Source organism: Nestor notabilis, unplaced genomic scaffold (genome assembly GCF_000696875.1).
Source record: "Nestor notabilis isolate BGI_N333 unplaced genomic scaffold, ASM69687v1 scaffold5943, whole genome shotgun sequence".
Classification (NCBI taxonomy): Eukaryota; Metazoa; Chordata; class Aves; order Psittaciformes; family Psittacidae; genus Nestor; species Nestor notabilis.
Window position 1 is genome coordinate 253,080 of NW_009923279.1, and position 19,249 is coordinate 272,328.

General features: G+C 39.1%; 1 protein-coding gene across 1 annotated transcript in view; it reads left to right on the forward strand.

The window, feature by feature from the left end:
• LOC104403806 (neurexin-3) overlaps positions 1-19,249 on the forward strand; it is a gene marked incomplete at its 3' end in the record, with an annotated part of 198,187 nt that overhangs the window by 152,106 nt on the left and 26,832 nt on the right. The window lies entirely within an intron of this gene.

A 19,249-nucleotide genomic window follows, 5' to 3' on the forward strand; every position in this document is an offset into this window, starting at 1 on the left:
AAAGCTTTTTTTCTTTTTTTTTTCTCCCCTTTTTTTTTTTTTTTTTTTTTTTTTTTTTTTTGAATTGATGTTTAAGTCTCTTTCACATGTAATGGTCAGAATGCCAAGGTTAAAATTCCTAACTTCTGTGGCAGCATTTTCATTGCAATCAGATTTTGTTTCAAGCCCTGTTGCTTGGATGAGAGTGTATATAGGTGAAGATGACAGGCTGCTAAAAGAAAAGATACTTAGCATCTCAAAATGCAAGCTCTTAGCTTATGTGATAACTTAAAATGGCCTTATTTTTAGGAAGTAGAGAGCACTTTTCTAGTGTCTATTCTTTTTCAAGCCATTCCACTTCAAGGGAGCACCACCATTGCATTTCAACTAATTTGAACCTAGTTCTACTTTCAGTTTTGTCATTTTGAGGCTTTAAGGAAGACTGTATTGCTTGCCATAGCTGGGCATTAGTTTAGCCAACAATCAACCAGGTGTATTTGCATCTTGCTGTTGCTTTTATAAGACGTGAAGAATTCCTTCATGAGAGAATCGACCTTAGTGAAAGCAGTTGTCACAAATGAAGCAGTGCGCAGCAGGACTAAGTGGCAGCACTGGTTTAGTACCTCACAAACCAGGAGAAGGGATGGATACTCTTTCCACCTTAAACTTCAACATCATTTTGATGCTTGATTTTTCTTTGTTGTCTTTTAGAGAAACTGCATAGTGCAACATTATACAAGGGGACTAGTCACTGTCAAGTCAGCTTTGTGGCGCTCCCAAAGTGCTTGCCTGACTTGGAAGCTTTGGATGCTAAACAGTCTTCTGAATTAAAATCTGCTTATTCATTAAATTTCAAACACTATGATATTGTAACTCCTCTTCAATAAAACGGTAGCAGTTCACCACTTAATTTTAGTGTGATTGTTGTTAGTTTTATGTAATTTCATAGGGGTCCCATAGCATGACTTACTATTTTCTCCTAAAATGCAATCCAGTTTATGTTGTTGTTATTTTAGCTCCATACTCTAAAGGAAGCCTCTGAATGCTTTGTCAGTGAAGTAAATTAAGCAAGCATGCTGTCTTATCTTCATAGTTTATTTGATTTGTGTCATGGTGGGTCCATTCTCTTTCTGAAGTTTCATTCAATATGGTTTACACATTCCAAATATAAAAAGCATCAACAGCAGGTTATGACAAATTCATTGCTAGTTTGTCGAGATCATTTTAATTGCATAGATCTTTGTGGCCCAAGAAACCAGCACATTTACCTTTCTGTTAGAGAAGCCAGGAGAAGCAGCAATGGACACCACTAACAGGTCAGATGAAAACTTCTGGGCAAGATTTCTCCTGCTTGCTTCGCTAGGGAATTATATTATAGTGACTGGAGCTGCTGTGTTGGTTCATCATATTTACAAGAGAGCTAATGAGCCAAATTAATCCTGGATGCTACTCCACTGAAATTACTCAGAGCTTGATTCCAACTCCAGTGTGGTATTTCTACTTAGCCTGCTGTGAAGAGGCATACTGCATTTCAAGAGGGTTCAGTAAAATAACTTATGTTCCGCATATGGAGTGCAGAAGATGGATTCATGGCTGGGTAGTTTGTGGAAAGAGTGCATGCTTATTTACTTTAGAAAAAACAGGACATCCTAGCAGTTCCTACATTTTAGAAACTGTGCTAGATTGTACTAAATACTGGCTTTAGTAGCATGGTTCTGCAGTGTAACAAATTAGAGTTCTTGGTAATTTAAGGGCCTTTTTGATTTTTGATCTGGCACTTTTGTCACTGAAAGGGGGATGGTGGTGTAAAAAGAAGTTAATTTCCTGGCAAAAACTGCTTCTGTTGATTAAGTGTGAGCCTAGGAATGCAAGTGATCCCATGGACAATTTTCACATAAATATCCAAGTGTATAAAATCCTTGCATGAGATGTTAAATTAAACAGTTAATATAGGATTAAAACTTCAAGTTAGTCTTCCCATTGATTCCTCACCCCAGTAAAAATATACGTGCATTTCCGATTACTTGGTTGTTCTTTGCACACATGACAAGATTACAGTGGTGTGGCTGTGCTTGTGTATATTATGTGAACGGGAGAGCAGTATTTGAATCTGAGAGCTGACTGAACATTCAGCTGTGCTTTGTGGAGCTGCCTGGAAATGCCCAGGATGCTGCTTCCCATCCTTTTCTTTGTTATTCTGCACTCTGTTCTGTAGGAAGTGAGTTGCAAATGCTATTTTCAGCATAGAGGCCTGAAGTTTAATGTTCTTCTCAGCTTTGTGCTTTAAAAAAACCCAGTTTCTACCTATGTGGGTTTTTTTCCTCTTCAGATATGTTTGTAACTATGTATCTAGTAAAGCATTTATTTTTAGTTATTCCTTCACTTTCTTTATTCCTAAGGGTCTTTTCAAATGATGTAGTCTCTCTCCTGTCAACTATTTTTTATGTCTGTTTTTCTACCTCACAGCCTATCCTTACTGTTTCCTCCAGTGATTGTTCTTGCTGTGGGCATGCTCCTCTCTATTCTACTTTAATATGTCATCCTACACCACTTTCTATTTCAGTAGATCTTAACGTATTTTATCTGCTAACTTCTGCCTCTCTTGCTTTCCAGCTTCTCATTTGTCTTCCAGATTTTCTGTACTCCTCTTCTGTTTTTTGTGGGTTTTTTTTTTCTTTTTTTTTTCTTTTTTTCCTTTTCCCTTAACTATTTCAGTGTTTGGGTCTTTAGTACTGGGCAGCTAACCAGGCCAAGCAGTGCAGGCAGAACTAGTAGTGCTGCTAGTTCTTCTAAGAGACAAGGGAATTCCGAATAATTTAGTTTGGAAGGGCTATCCTGAGCCATTCAGTCTCATGTTATGAAAAGTAGGTTTGATTAGGTCAGTGTGCAGGGTCTTGTCCAGTGAAGTTCTGAATATTACCAAAAAACTCACTGACTTGAAATTTCCGCTCTTATATCATCATAAGCCTATTTGACACCTTAAAGACATTCACAGAAGCTCTCTGTCTTGACAACCTTGCTGTTGGATGCTACGGTGTTAGAAATCAAGTGCTACATGCAGGGAGCTTTGCAAGAAGTGGCAGAGCCTTGCAAGCAGAATCCTCCACAGCATTCAGATGATTACCTGTGGCATTGGGGATAAGCATCTGAGATAACATGCCGTGCAGCTCCAGTAAAATTAATGAGGTTTTGCATACGCATGAAGAAGTCATTACATTTATACAACAGTATGTAAGTCCCTTGCTATCACTATTTAAAAAAAATAAATCTAATCAAAGCAGAACATAATAGCAAAGTAAAAGGTTAAATTTAGAGAACTGAATGCAAACATTATGTAAAAGTGATGGAAAGATGCTGGGAGCTGTCATGGAGAGTATCTTGAAATGGGGTTGGCAGTCCTGGACAGTACTAAGACTTCTGGAAGCTGTGTACTTCGGCTGCTCTGTGAGGAAGTCTATGGTAACAATAAACACTGCTGCTCTCATGCTTGTTAGGATTAAGATAGCATAGGCATGTTTTGCTTTTCTAAGATTATGCAATGTTGCTTTTCTAAGATTATGCAATGTTGCTTTTCTAAGATTATGCACACGTGCCGAAAGTGTGAAAAGGTTACATAGAGGCGAAGACGTCAGAAGAAAAGGGCCTAAAACGTAAAATTCAAGGGATGGTGTCTGGTTATTTTTCTCAGTGAAGGTACGCGTTTCAGCCTTTTATAGATCTGCAGATCAGAAGCTTATTGAAAATGTCATTCAAATCATAAATGAGGGAAAATACTGTCTTTGCTACTACTTTATTATGAATGTTGAAAGTGAATTGTGAATTCTTGCAAGAGTAGACAGTTTCAGTCATTTCTTCTTTGTGACTCTTCCTCTGCATAGACATTCATGGAACGACTGCTTAACTTGTCTGAAATGCAAGCATTTTTTCTTTATCAGTGGTGTTATTGAATCCCTATATAGTACATTGGTAAGTATATTTAGATAATATGAACTATGGACAATAGTTCCTGGCCATATGCCTCAGTTTTACCAGACTTACTTGCTATACTCAAATGACTTTCTTAAGATAAAACTCATTTTATGCAAACCATCAGAATTAATTCAGTTTATTATACTAGTCTTACTGTACTCTCTGGGTTTTACCTAAACCTTGACTTTGTGACAGTATAATGGGCAGAAGTGGCGTTCATTCCTGTGTCCTGACAAAATCAGGTGCTAAGCAAATGGGATTTGCTTGAGTCTTGGCAAGTTGGGCAGGTTCACTGAAGAAAAGCTACTAGACTTGGCTGTTCCAAATTGTTTCTTCATCTTGAAGTTTATCGGTTCCTCCTGGCTACCCATGTAGTGACAAAAATAAATCATCAATGCCTGGTCAAAAGGTTTAAGCCTCTCTATTTGCTCTGGGTTACTTCAACTGTAACTCCCATGAGTGGCACCTCCAGGTTGCAGAACTGCAGCATGAACTTCATAGTGATACCTATCTCCTGTTTACTTTCAAAATGTACTTGATTGTGTAATCCTAAAACATCTACAGCTGTTAGGTCCTGCCTCTTAAAGATTGTATCTCTTCCTTTAGGACATTGTGGCAGCTGATCACAGATGATATTTCTGGGCTTGAAGGCAAGAGATCTGGGGACACAGGATCTTCTTAGCAATTGGGGTTTCATTTTGTGTTCTTTCTCCTTTTTATACCATCAGTTTCTGAGCTCTTGACTGGCAGATCTATCTTGCATAACTTATTCTGCATGCACACTTTCTCCTGGTGATTAAAGGCATTGGTAGGATAGAAGAAGGCTTTTAATATTCTAGCTGATTGGAAAGTTCAAATACAAGTTTACATTGTACATGGTTTGGGTTTTTTCCCCTCATGAATTTTCAAATTGTTCACATAAACATGTATTGCTGGCAGCATGGACAGTGGGACTGAAGCACCCTCAGCAAGTTTGCCGATGACACCAAGCTGTGTGGCTTGGTTGATACACTGGAGGGAAGGGATGCCATCCAGAGGGACCTGGACACGCTTGTGAGGTCACCAACACCAACCTCATGAAGTTCAATCAAGACAAGTGCAAGGTCCTACACCTGGGTCAGGGCAATCCCAGGCACAGATACAGGTTGGGCAGAGAAGAGATTCAGAGCAGCCCTGTGGAGAATGACTTGTGGGTTGTTGGTTGATGAGAAACTGAACATGAGCCAGCTTCAGTGTGTGCTTGCAGCCCAGAAACCAACCGTATTCTGGGCTGCATCAAAAGAAGCGTGACCAGCAGGTCGAAGGAGGTGATCCTGCCCCTCTGCTCTGCTCTCATGAGATCCCAATTGGAGCACTGTGAGCAGTTCTGGTGTATTCAACATAAAAAGGACATGGAGCTGTTGGAGCAAGTCCAGAGGAGGGCCAAAAGGATGATAAGAGGGCTGGAGCACCTCCCTTATGAAGACAGGCTGAGAAAGTTGGGGCTGTTCAGCCTGGAGAAGAGAAGGCTGCGTGGAGACCTCATAGCAGCCTTCCAGTATCTGAAGGGGGCCTGTAAGGATGCTAGGGAGGGACTCTTCATTAGGGACTGTAACAATAAGACAAGAGGTAATGGGTTCAAACTTAAACAGGGGAACTTTAGGTTAGATACAAGGAAGAAGTTCTTTCCAGTGAGGGTGGTGAGGCACTGGAACGGGTTGCCCAAGGAAGTTGTGAATGCTCCATCCCTGGCATTGTTCAAGGCCAGGTTGGACAGAGCCTTGTGTGACATGATTTAGCATGAGGTGTCCCTGCTCATGGCAGGGGGGGTGGGACTAGATGATCTTAAAGTCCTTTCCAACCCAAACCATTCTATGATTCTGCATTGGAATCTGCTGAGATACTCGTAATTTTGTCAGCAAGAACTTCTGTTGTCTATAGAGTTTGATGCAAGTCTGGCTGTCTGTCTAGAGCTCTAGTTGATGGGTGGAAAAGGCTTAGTGAGAAGAGCTGGAAACTGGTGATTATCATGTATGTTGAGTCAGATTTGCCACCAGCTCACTTGTGTTCCTTTTAGAGTAGGCTGTTCTTATGATTACTTTCATATAAACCTTTTCCTGTGTGTTGCTGGGGTCCTTAGCTAATTTGCTTCTTCCTGATGGGATTGGCACTCATGGATCAGAAAGATACTGTAGTTAGGATTAATTTAGTTCCAGCAACATGGAAGCTGAGGACAAACTGGGTCTTCCAGATCTACGTGGCCTCCACAGTTTGTATGGGGCTTATGCACATTGCAACTAGTTGCTTTCCTGGTAATGTTTTCTTAGCACGGTAACTCATAATTCCTCCTGAATCTTGCAAGGAGAGAGTCAGAGGTGTAACTCATAGAAATGAAAGCGACGCAGAGGCAATGTGAGAAACTATTCTGGAACCATAGATTGCTCCCTGTTTTACACAGTCACTGTCAGGGATTAGAGGAGAAGCCAAGAGAACTATTTTAGGTCAATCAACTCTGAAGAATGTACTGAAATCTCCCAGCATATTTATTTCTTTGCCATATTTTTAATGACTCTTAACCATACCTTCACATTACCAGACATCATCTGTGGGGAAATGTAACACTGATGGCACTAGATAAATGTACCACTCATGCTCAGAGTGATAAATAAACATTTATTTTTACTGAACACCCACTACAGAGAGGCATAATATTTTGCAAGGAGCCTCTAAATATTGCTGTAAGGGGAGGAGTGGGGGAGAGTGTGGGGACTCCAAACTCCTCTACCTCTCTGTTCTGTAATGCCTCTGTAAGAAAAAGAGAAATGCCTCTGATTTAGTGTATGGCTATTTAAGTATAAAACTCTTTGAGGTCATTTCTCCTCATATCTGTAGTGACAGGATAGAGTAAGGCATCAGCTGGAAGTAACTCTGTGTGTTTGTTGAGCTTTGCAAGTTTGAATACATTTTGAAAGTTCCCAAGGGCTCATGCATTCTATCCTTAATGTTGGAGTTTTCCCTTTTGAGCTTTTTTTTTTTTTTTTTCTCCTCTTATGATTTGATTCATTGAATTATTTTGAGGGGATAAGTAAGTGGAGAGAAAATTCTGAAAGAATTTAAAATGATGAGGTAATCAACAGCTTCAGATAATTGTTAGATTGGGATATAATTGATCATGATTAATATCTTTCTCTTGGTATACCTAGACAATAGTTAGGATGCTGTTTAAACTGTTCAAGCAGCTGATATCCATCTGATTGATATTCCATGTAGGACTGGCTCAGTGTCCATGGACATGAAAGTATCAGTGAAAGGGAAGATTCTTATCCCTATAATATTTCCAGGGTATTCCTTTGTCATGGTTATCGTCTGCATTTCTTTCCAAGAAATTCTTAAACTGTTTTTGTATCTTAATGCTCCCTATAATTATGCTTCACGGTTATTTAAATTGTTATAAATACATACATTGCTTCCAAATATTTCCATTTTTTAAAAGGCTTATAATGAGATTAAAGCTTGTCTGATCCTTGCCAACCTGTAGTCATTTGCTAAGATGCTTTACCACTTGGGTCTCTGTCATTTATGAATGAGAGAGACCACATGGTGGGACAGTTCTGACCAGTTGTGATTCTGTTGGACATCCAGCATGTTGCCTATGTGAACGTAAGGAATACTGCAAATAGAGAAGAAGGGGGTGATAGAGAAACTTAAGGATCAGCACCTTGGGAACATTAACTTCATTTTGCTTTGCATTTCCCCACCATGCCTTCCCACGCAGGTGCTTCCTTTGCTTCAGAGTGGTGGCTGGCAGAAACCTTCTTTGTATTAGCGAAAGCCAGACCAAACCCAGACTTTTGCTACAATTTCACCCCAGATATCAATGACAAAAGATGCTAGCCCTATTCAGAGGTTAGTTTCAGCTGTAGTTCCTGTCATCTTGAAACTGGATGTGAACTGAATATATAAGGTACATGTCATAGTTGGGGCTCTGGCCTGAAGCCAGAGAAGCGATTGTGTAGCATTACTGTCAATCCTGCAGCCAGGAAAAAAAAAAGCATCTTTCCTTGAGCGCACATAAATTGTGGGTATAACAAAATAAATGCCTTGTATACTAGCTGTGGTCACATGCATAAGTCATGTTACATTAATAAAAGGGTTGACGCTGTCAGGAAGGAAATTGAAAACTGGTACAAACAAAGCCTTGGTAAGGAGGTTTAGGCATTTCCCAGCACAGTCTTGCAATTTGACTTTATAAGTAGTTCCCAGTATTTGCTTGGCATACAGGAGAAATGTGTCTTCATGCTTTCTTTTTCAGAGGAAAACTGTCATGTCAGGTGCACTGGAGATACAGTCCATTTCTCCTTGTATGGGGGCTTATGGAGAAATGGAGGTATCCAGGTCCCAGGGGACTGCAATATTCATGTTTAATAACTGTGACTGGGGAGGGCTTGGGCTATATCACTGCTGTAATGAGGTGCACCCGGAGAGAATGTGGGTGAGTTAGTATGATTATGTGTTTAGGGCAGATGTGATTTCCTCCATGTTACTTCCATGCTAGGGTGCCAGTGATTGGACTGTAGCAGCCATGTCTGCAGTGAACATGGATGAGGACCATAGGAAGCATTTTTGTCACATCTTTCAGTATAAAGACCAAAAGAATCAAGATTAGTTTGGTAAGGGCGGGCTCTCTTTCGCTACTGATGTTTATATGTAAAATCTACCTGTTTCTTTGGGGATCAGTCTGTGAGAAATCATACTGTTAACATCTATACCATTTTAAGAATACATTCCAAAAGAATAACTTATATGGAAAAGGCTTTAGCATGTTGCAGAACATCACTTCTCATTGTACAGCAGAACTTCTGGTCAGCTGAGGCTCATAGACCTGAAGTTAATCAGGACCAATCTTCCTGGGTGATGGTACGGACTTGAGGTTAGTGGTTTGGGGTGTTTGGTGCTAAGAATATTTTTATGTATGTTGGCCAGTAGATTAGCTAAATAAATGTTGGTAGTCCAATAAATATTAGTTCATAGTCTTTGTCAGAAATAATTTTATATGCGGTTTCTCTAAACAGAGGGTTTTGTCACAAATACTTTGTATTTTTTCAGCCCTAGTATTGCTGAAAGCAGCTGCCAAGTACTAGATTAAGTGCTTTCATTTGAGCGATTTATTGGCTGAAATGTGCAGATTTATGTTGACTGCATCTATTTGTGAGTTTAGTTTGAACTTGGCAAGTGTTTATGAAAAAGGAAATGGTAAACATAAAAATATTATGATACTTAATATAAAAATATTTTGACTTTTCATTTTTAACAATGTCTCAACATTTAATTTATTCTAAAATTCTCTCCTTTCCCACTCAGTGAAAGCAAAAGCTTTTGGTTACCAGTAAACCAAAAGGTGTTCATAGAACACTTCAGGTTGGAAAGGGGTCTCTGGAGGTCTGCAGTCCAACTTGCTGCTCGAAACACAGCCAGCTTTTTTAAATTTTTCTTACTTTTCTTTGTCACTTCAGACCTCCTCCTACGACTGCAGCCTTTCAAAGGTGATTGGAGCTGTTATTGCATTGACAGTGGCTGGCTCCTTTGGTACATTTGGATGCAGGCTTTCTGGTCTCATGAGTTCATACAGGTCAGAAACTTGGGAGGCCTGAGGGCAGACGTTTCCATTGAATACCACAGCAGAGGGGGCATTGGCTGAGTTCTTCAGCCCTTTTCTGCTCTAGATTTTAAAAAGCCCATGCAGAACTGTTTCTGGGTTGTTTTCTGGGGGACAATTTTTGGTCCAATAAAACAAAGACATTTTCAGATAGGCCTGAAGTGATTTTCTTGTCCTTCCTCTGGTGTTGCCAATTTGTTCACTGAACCAAAAATACCTCCTGTTCTTTGTATTCCTTGGATACCAGATATGATCTGTGCTGTGGCAGCATCTCTGTGGTCGAGCTCTTGTTCTGCACACATGTTTTTGCGTATAGGATAAATATTCACCTTAATGTCACAATCCAAAATACATGGTATTATACTCTATTAGCTAGCATGCTTCAGTGAATAATCAGATGTAGCTTATGGAAAAGGGAATTAACAGAAAAGGTGCATTTTCATATCCATTTGTTTATATGCTGAAGGGATATTTTGTTATGTGTTGGTAAGACAGCAGATGTTTTGTGCATAATTTTTGACTATGTGGCTATTGCTTAGTTGACTATAAATATAAAAGACTAAATTTGCTGATCCAGATGGTTGTCCTAGATTGGTGTTCCAGTACAAATAGTCTTTTTATTGTCTTTGCATGAAACCATGTGCCTGCATTTGACACATCATTAAAAGTCAGCAGTGGTATAAAACTAGAAGCTGTTTTGCTTTGTGATGCTAGTGATCTTGAGTGAGAAATGAGAAATCATTTAATTCCAACTCATCGCAGTAGTACTTGGCACTTCTTTTACTCTCTACCTGCTTGAAATTACTACAGTGATGTAAGCAATGTTAAAAGTGATCCACTTGCCTGCAGGCTTGTATAGATGGCTTGGTACAAGTTCAGTTAGCTATTTGCTGTTAGGCGTGTTTTACATTTTACAAATGTTTAGCAGCTTTTAAGAAAGGACTTGGGAGCAAATGAAATATGAAACATCTATAAACACTTCCCTTCCTATAAAATTGGAGATGAAATACAGCAGCGCTCTGTTGTTTATTGAGACTTTGAATTTATTTATTTTTTGTCTGATTTTCCAGAGCTATGTGCTCTACAGTTCCTGTTCAGGTCCTCTGAAAATCAAGCTGCCATAGACTTAACGCAGAGTGCATTTATTAAATGTGAACTGCTATCAATTTGAGATGTAATGTTAAGTTTTGCAGTGAAAAAGGGTCAGATCTTCACTTAATCTAGCTTTCTCTTGGGAATTAAAAAAAAGGAGAGGGAAAAGAGAGAGCCCCTTTCTAGCAAGGGGGTGTGCAGTTGGGGTGTGTAGAACATGATGCTGGAGAGGGGCAGTGCAGGGGACACAGAGGATCCCCATAGCCCTGCACAGAGGGTGCTTCTGTGAAGACATGGCTGAAGTGTACCACCGCTTATGAGGGCAGAGCAGGGCATCAGAGCCAGGCAGCAATGTGTGGGTTTGCATAACAAGGAGTGAAATGGTCAAAAGGCTTCTGAAGCTTGTCTGGGGTGGTTTGATGATGCTTAAAGAGCATCTTGGTAGGCTCGGTTTCAAACTTGTTTCCTTCTCTTCTTCCCCTTTCACCTTTTGGTACAGGCTACATGGGTGACAGAGGAGATGTGAAAATTGTTACTTGTCCTCTAGCCACTGAAGTGCTTTGCTAGCCTATGCCACCAGTAAGGGAATCGGAGAGAATTAGGCATTAAGACTGAAGTTATGAGAAGAGCACACAGATTAGTATTTTTTAAGCATTTTTCTGTGTTAAAAGTTCCTTTAACCACTCATTGATAACCCCCAGGCTGTTGACTGTGGAAAGTTTCTTGGCCCTCAGTTTCATACAGGCCATTCAGCTCCTTCTCAGACTGATGGTTGGAAACGTAGTACTTGACAAAAGCTCCCAAACCAGCTAGAAGGAGGAGTTTAGGAACCAGTGATCTAAAACTTTCATTACCAATGCAGGTGAAACAAAGTAAAAACCACAATAAATGAAGCCACACAGATTTGGCGTGTGGTCCTGCAGAGTATTACAGAGTGCTTTATTTTAGAAGAACCTAGTAGGATCAAACTAATATGACACTTGCAGTTTAAAGTATTTATTCCTATAAAAACCTGACTACTGAAGAACCAGTACTTTAAAGATTTGAGAACAGGAGCATTCTGAAGTCTAATCCTCATTCTCCAGGCTTGGCTATTGCCTTGAATAATCAGTCAGACCCTTACTTCCCCACATAATTAATGTTCGCAGGGGTATGATGAGCTAAGTGATGACATTTGTTTTTCCTGACTGATTCTGCTCTGGGACTGCAAATCTTATTGAATCATCCTAAGATGTCTATCATTATTTAAAAAAAAACCCAAAACCCAAAAAAACAACACCTCCCTCCAACAAAAAACTCTTCTTGAGCAGAGTGCTTATTCCTCTTGAAATTAAGGGAACTGTATAGAACATAAGACTCTTGCCCTGTATGGTAGGCTCGATCAGCTGTATCATGGTGCCTTATAGCACCTGGTGCTATGTCCTGGGAGTCCATTTTCCTCTACTGATTGACACTCAGGTCTTTTCTAGTTACTGTGGTGCTTATCTTGCACTAAATCCAGAATCTATAGATCCTCATTTTAAAGAGAATCTGTTAATATTCTGCTGCTGTGATAGGTTTTTAAATAATATATTTGCTGATGATATGGACTAGATAAATTGTTAGTGGTGTTATAGCATTTGTTCAGCATGGGGTCCGGATGCTTTCTATGTACTCATGTATTAATTCTCACAGTGCTCTTGTGAATGATGGAAATGAGAGAAATATTTGTTTGTTCAACATTGCAGAACACCAGCTGTTCACTGGCTAGAAATAAAGACATCATGGGGAAAAACACATAGGGAGAGAGGTGTGTTATCATCTACCCATCCATGTAACAACCACTACCTCCTTTCCTAACAGACAACTGGTGAAGGAAACAAATACGCTGGGGGTAATTGTATTGATTTTGAATGTGTGTCTCGTAAAAGGCAACACAGAAGCAACCTTTTCCCAGAGCAAAAGAATGCCTTTGCAAACTTGTGATGGAAAACTAAGTCTGCTTGTCACTAAGCTTTCAATGGAAAGTGAAACTGCCAGAAAGATGTTTGTGTCCAGCTGCTGCCATTAATCAAAGTCTGCTGTTTTTACAACTTAGCCAGAGGCCAACGTATACTATTGCTTGATAGTCAAAGAAACTTATTGCTTAAATGTCTTTGGAACAACTTGAACTAATATGTAATCCCAATATAGGTAGATTATTTTGTCTCTAAAGAAACTTAATGTTGGCTACTACTACTACTGTTTTAAGTATGATGCATAAATATCAATAACCCTTGTAATCAAGATGTCTGATGAACATGCACAGGCATCAGTTGATCTCAGGAGGTATAAATTCATCACTTCCCTTCCTTGAGGTCAGTTCATTATTTGTACTCTGATATTGCTGTCAGAGCTCTGATCTTTTGAAAGTGAGCATTAACTTTTCTGTGTGTTGGGCAAGAACAGGAGACCCCAAAATGCTAGTGGTACCTTTCCAGGAATAAGTCTACTTCCTGGTGGGAAGAGATCCGCTGGCTTTCTGTTTTCTCTTTCTCTTTAGATGTTTCTGGTTTAGGATGATTCTAGTGATGCTAGAATTACATGTGGATGTTGTGTGAAACAGGTTTTGTATGAAGGTATACACATGGAATCATGTGATTCAGGAAGTACGTTTGTGAAGAGGGATGGCATCAGTTTGTATCTTACACAGTTTGTCATTGGGAGCCCTGGCGGCAGAGAAATATGGATATGTTTAAAGCCACAGGTGCCTAGCTTTATCATTCTCCCCCCTTCTCCTAGGGCATTTTTTTTTCCTTTACATGCTTCTTAGCTGACATGAAAGCTGTGACTTTTAAACTCTGAATTTCAAAGGAGTTCTCAATATTTGCCTCAGATGTCATCTTTATCTGTAAATCCTCAACTATCCTTCGGACTGCACTGCTGATCCCTCAACTTTACAGAAGCATGTGCTCCTTCCTTGATAGCTCCTTAAGCTAAATAAGGAGTCTGTTGCCTGTAGGTCTGTGTACCACTTTTCATCCTTCTCACCTGGGTTTCTCAGTTCAGGTGTAAAGAACCAGCATTCTACCAGCAGATTTGAGATTGGTAGTGTCTGTAAAGCATCTGAGGAGGATTTTCACCAGTGGATACAGATCTTGTTGCTATGTTTTGGATGGGTTTCTGCTAGCAGGGTCCCAGTTCTTTTGGGAGTATGCAATGTGGCTACTGATGAGAGGTTTTTGGAAAAAGAAAGGTTAAGGGGCTTTAAGCAAATTATTTGCAGATGGATTTCTAACTAGCTTCTTGGCTGCTGCATGTGTATTAATCTTTAAAGTCAGTAGTCAGTACAGATCTGACTTCCAAATTTCAATCAGGTTTTATCTATTTTTGCAATGTTCGCTAAAGGGAAAGGAAAAAAATTATTCAAGAGGGTCCAAACTTTTGCTGTGACACTTCGGGCAATGCAACTTTGTCTCAGTTTCAGCCTCATAAAATGTGGTCAGAAGTATCCCTCAGCCTTATTTTCAGGATGCATTAGCAGTGTAGTGCCCTAGAAAAATGGGGAGTTCTATAAATGCTAAGATGAAAATGGAAGATTTACATAGAAGATAGCAACATAAAAGAAGGATTTAACTTACAGCTCAAGAAATGAAAAGGGGGCATTTGGAGGGACTGTTTTATCTCTAGTCCTTGTATAGGTCAATTCAGTAAAACTTTGCCACAAAATGTTTTTACTGGGTCATACTTGTTACCTGGTATGTAACCTGGAAATGTATAGTCATTACTGAAATGTGGCTTACCTTAAGTAAGTAACATACATACCAATGTTCTATCAATGAAATATCAGGAAGAATTTCAGTCAGGATAGTATTGTCTGTGTTGCCACGTGGTCACTATCTGTGCTAACCACTCCTATTTAAGGAACAGGAGAACAGTCAATAACTCTTCAAAAGGTAACAGCAGCTCAGGTCTCTTTTCTATGTCATGTGAAAGACACCTCTTTGAGATGGTTTAGCTTTTAAATGCCTTTAACATTAAACACTCCAGTTTGCAGTACTGATCCCTCAGCTTTCCAGGAACATTAGCTTCTAAAGCAAGTAGCTCCTTAAGCAGAGTAAAGAGACTCTTGCATGTAGGTCCAAGTACCACTTCTCTCCGTAGTTTCTCACTTCAGGCAAAGGGAACCAATGTGCATTACCAGGTACTCACATACAGTTTACCAGTAAGAACTGAAACACAAGGTTTCTAGTTGCAAATTTTGGTTGCTGTTGGCATTTGTTAATAGTATGATTTATATGCACAGGATGTTCTCCCTCCGGGTATACATGGGGTTCTCTGTAGACTTACAAATGCTGGCTAATATACAGTGGAGAATTTAAAAACTACTTGGCTGGCACCATAGATCAAAGAAAGAGTGGCAAACTTCAGAATGCAGGTAGCATTGCGAAAAGAGAACTAAACTTCAGAAGTGTATGTGTTGTTTTACAATACCTGCAGAAGACTGGACTTCAGGTTTTGTAATCATAGTTAGTTATAATTTCTGTGATACTGACTGTTATGCTTTTAGAGGGAGCTTGAAGCTAGTTCATGTCATAGCAACCACAAAGATAACTGTGTACATCTGTAACACCACAGGCGCTCAGATGCCACAGGGAAATGTACCTTTAATGAGAAAGAAATTTGGGTCCTCTGAATGTGTGATGCTGCTGGTCTTTGTCCTTGGTATCTGAACAAAGAAGTGTTGGTGGCAGGACTGTCTTCTGTTCTTTTACTGTGCTATCACTGAGGACCATGCAGTGTGTCCTAAGCAAGTAATTTTGTATTTGTTTCGGTTTTTTGTTTGTCTGTTTTTATGCAATATTTAGGCCTGGAACTTAAGAGACCTGGATTCTTCCCCCAACTCGACTGTCCATTCAACTGTCAAATACGTCTTTGGGAAAAAGGAGTCTCTTTTTTTGCCATTGTTTTCTGTGGTCTGAAAAAAAGGGACAAGTTGCTATCCTGTTGTTAGAAATTGGTCTCTGATCCTTTCCTGAAAGACATATATGTGCAATGCACAAGTGCCTTATGCAGTGCATTGCCACGTATCAGCTGATTTGTCTTGCTTTTCAGACTTAGTGAGAAGTAGCTGCTATTATACTACTTCCTTTTTTTTTTTATTTTTATAAATTTAATGCACAAAACCCTCTACAACAATAATCAGAAAATTCCAAAATTCACATACTCCCTTCCAATGACGTAAGAGAAGGCTCACCAAATGAGATGGTAAAAGCTTCTCCAGCCTGTTCTAATGTAGTTGCTTACTAACATAAGCAAAGAGCTTTTGGGAGTACTTGGTTTAGAGAGTCGTATCTTTGATTCATGTTTCTTCCCCTAAGATAAGTAGTTTGTATCTCGTCCAGGCAGTAACCAGTCAAATTATTTCATTGTCGTTACATGCATGCCTGCAATGATACATGGTATGACTCACTCCAGTTATCTGAGCCTCATTTGCAGCATCTTTTTCTCACTGTCATTATAATGGAACCACTTGTTTTATAGCATTTATAGGAATATTTGAAACAGGAAGAGAATCTCCAGTTGTCTCACTGTTGGTAGCCAGTCCACCTATGTTTCAAGTAAGTTACATTACATTAAAGGGATTAGAGAGAAGCTGTTTAGTTTTGGTACCTGGGCATTAATTGTTGCTCTAATAGTTGATTTAAAATTCTGTCCAGTGGTAAAACCTTGAGGTCTTGCATGTTTCTTGAGCAGTAGACTCATTTCTTGGGTGGTAAACTGCATCCATCAAACGATATACCTGAAATAAACAGGTATTTGCTAATATGTTGGTGAACCTGGGTTGAAGTTCTAGAGTTATCTTATTCGTCACTGAGATATGGTCATTTTCAGAGCAAAATGTAACAGCAGGTGAAACTCAACACTTTAAGCACTGTAATTCCTTTGTACTTGCATAAAACCGTCTAAGTAGCAGCTTTAGTGAATGTGGTTGTTTCCCTCTAGTGGCTGCTCTCTGTGGTCTTTGTAGTAGAAGCTGATGTGATTGCCGCGCTGCCTAGTTTACATTTGACTCTTGAGCTTTGCTCTCTGAAAATCTAGTGTGTATAAATATATCCTTAGGCGAATTGTAGATAAGTCACAATATAGCAGCTCCTGAGTTCTTTATACCTATGCTGAAAATTTTGTTGCCCTAACCTGTTAGGAACAGAAGTGTGTGGTGTTCTGGCCAATGTGAAGTGTTTCATATGAAAGCCCTATCAAAAAACAAAGATAGAGCCAGTCTTACTGAAATCACTTCGAAGTTAATTTAATAAACTTGTTGTGAATCTTCATTTTAAAAGCATGTATCCTTGCTTTTCTTTTCCCCCCATACTTCCATGTCTTTTTTTGACTTCCCTGCTGGTTGTGAATATAAAATAAAATCCCTTTCCTTAAAAGTGGAAATAGCTCCCTCAATAAAAATGAGAAACCATCTATTACCATAAAAAATGAACAATATCTTGAATATATAATAAAAAACCTGAGTTTTATTTTTAAACACTGAGAACGTCTTCATTTAGCTTGAAGTTGAACATTTTGAATGTTTTCAAAGTCAGAATAAATTTTTCTTTGGAAGAACTGAAGCGTACACCTGTACCATATATGCAATCAATCTGTCTCCTTTTTTGTTCTTAAGCACAAATTATATTGATATCAAGTGAAGGTACACACAACATAAGTTCTTCACTAAGTTTTGTTTTAAGGGCCTTACGAAAAGCTGCAATCATGTTGAATGCTGCCTGAATCCATGTTTCATCTTATTACAGCCATTGGCCAGGACGTCTGTAAATTAAAGCAACAGTCATTCACTATGGTCGTACATGCATTTATAGCAGAAGCAGGAACAATTTTATTTTTCTGTAAGGGACTTATTTTTTTTTTTGTGTGTGTGTAAAAGCATTTTAATATAGATAGCATCCAACTGGGGCATGTTTCTGAAAGAACGAGTACAGTGGTCTTATTACTTGTCATTTGTTTGCTGAGTTAATTCCATGCACTTAATTAGTTTGGCTGTTCGGGGGGGAGATTCTTATTTGCACTTGTGAGGCTAATTGATACTGTGGGCATTTAAAGCATTTTGTGTATGCGCTTTTTTTGCTGGACGAATGTAAATAATTAAATTTGCTTCTAGGTAAGCTGGCGTAAATCATGCTCAATGTTATTGATTTCCCAATGAAGCCACTCTGTAAAGGTGCAAAAATAACTTTTCTGTAAGCCCTGCTAAAAAGCATTTGTTTAAGTGTATGCTGTGTTTTTTTAACGTGGGGTAGTACATGGAGATGATCCTGTTCCTTGAGGAAACTGAAAGGTTGGTGCAGGTAAGGTGGCGAGTGAAGGTATTGACTATCTGTAGGAATAAGCAATTGCTTATTCCTTGTTGGCAACCAATGTTCCCTGAAAAGGGGGATTCTAAAGCCTGTATATGAGCAAAACAAGTGTGTATGTATGTGAGTATGTGTTGATTTGACTGGGATATATACATTAATGTCTGCAATGTACAGAGAATCTGGGGTTGCCAGTTGCTTCCTAGCAATTAACAATGCTCCTGGAGCTGGACAGTGGCTCCTGGTCAAGAAAAAGACTTTCCTAAAACACTTTGTCCATGTTAGTGCTGCCTGAAAAAAAAAATAAAATTGCACTGATGACTTAAATGTAAGCAAGACTAAAAGGTATTGAAGGCTTTCAGACCAGCTGCCAAATCTGCCTTAGAGCCATCCATGTGTTTTGATAATCGCACTGTCCTTTGTAGGAACTCGCTACATATCAGGAAACCATAAACGTGTGTGAATAATTGACAGGTTTTTGTCCTTACTTGCAACTCCCCCACTTGTCCCGTGTTCAAATCTTCCTGTAGAAATTGTGACTAAGTATGTTTGGACCTAGAATATATACTGCCTGTCATTTGAAAGGAATATATCTATATATATATATATAAAAATAATTGTGTTTAATATGGTAACAGCTACATAAAATATCTGCCATATAACATTACTATACGTAATTATTTCATGTAGGTTACTACATATGTGGTTTTTATATATAAGATGATTATTTTCCAAAACACTATTAATATCACTGGGGGTGAGAGACAGGAAGGGCATTTTGGTATTGAATGAGAGTAGATGTAGAGCAAAACATTTTGATGTAGTGTCTTTGAGTGATGTTACATTAACTTCCTAACCTTGATTATTCTCATGAAATTTTTCCAGTTCTGTCCTTTGGCTTTGTAACCTCCCTCCTCTGTGCTGCATTCTTAGGGCTGCAATGAAGAATCCCGCTCTGTGGCTGCACTACTCACAACTTAATATTCTTTAAGGACTCACTGAATAATGTCTAAATAGGGTAGATCAGTTTCTTTTAAGTTTTGAGATAATCTATCCACCTTGTCTCATCATTCATTCTCATGTTGCACGAATCTGTGTGTGCACTTTTTTTCACAGTGCTTCATAACTTCTCTGGTTGTTATGTAAATGTATAAGTAAAAATAACTAAGTTCCTCCATCCCACACTAAAAAAAGGGTAAAGAACCTTCCCCTTCCCAGCCCCTCCCTACCTTGGGATGCTGATGGCATT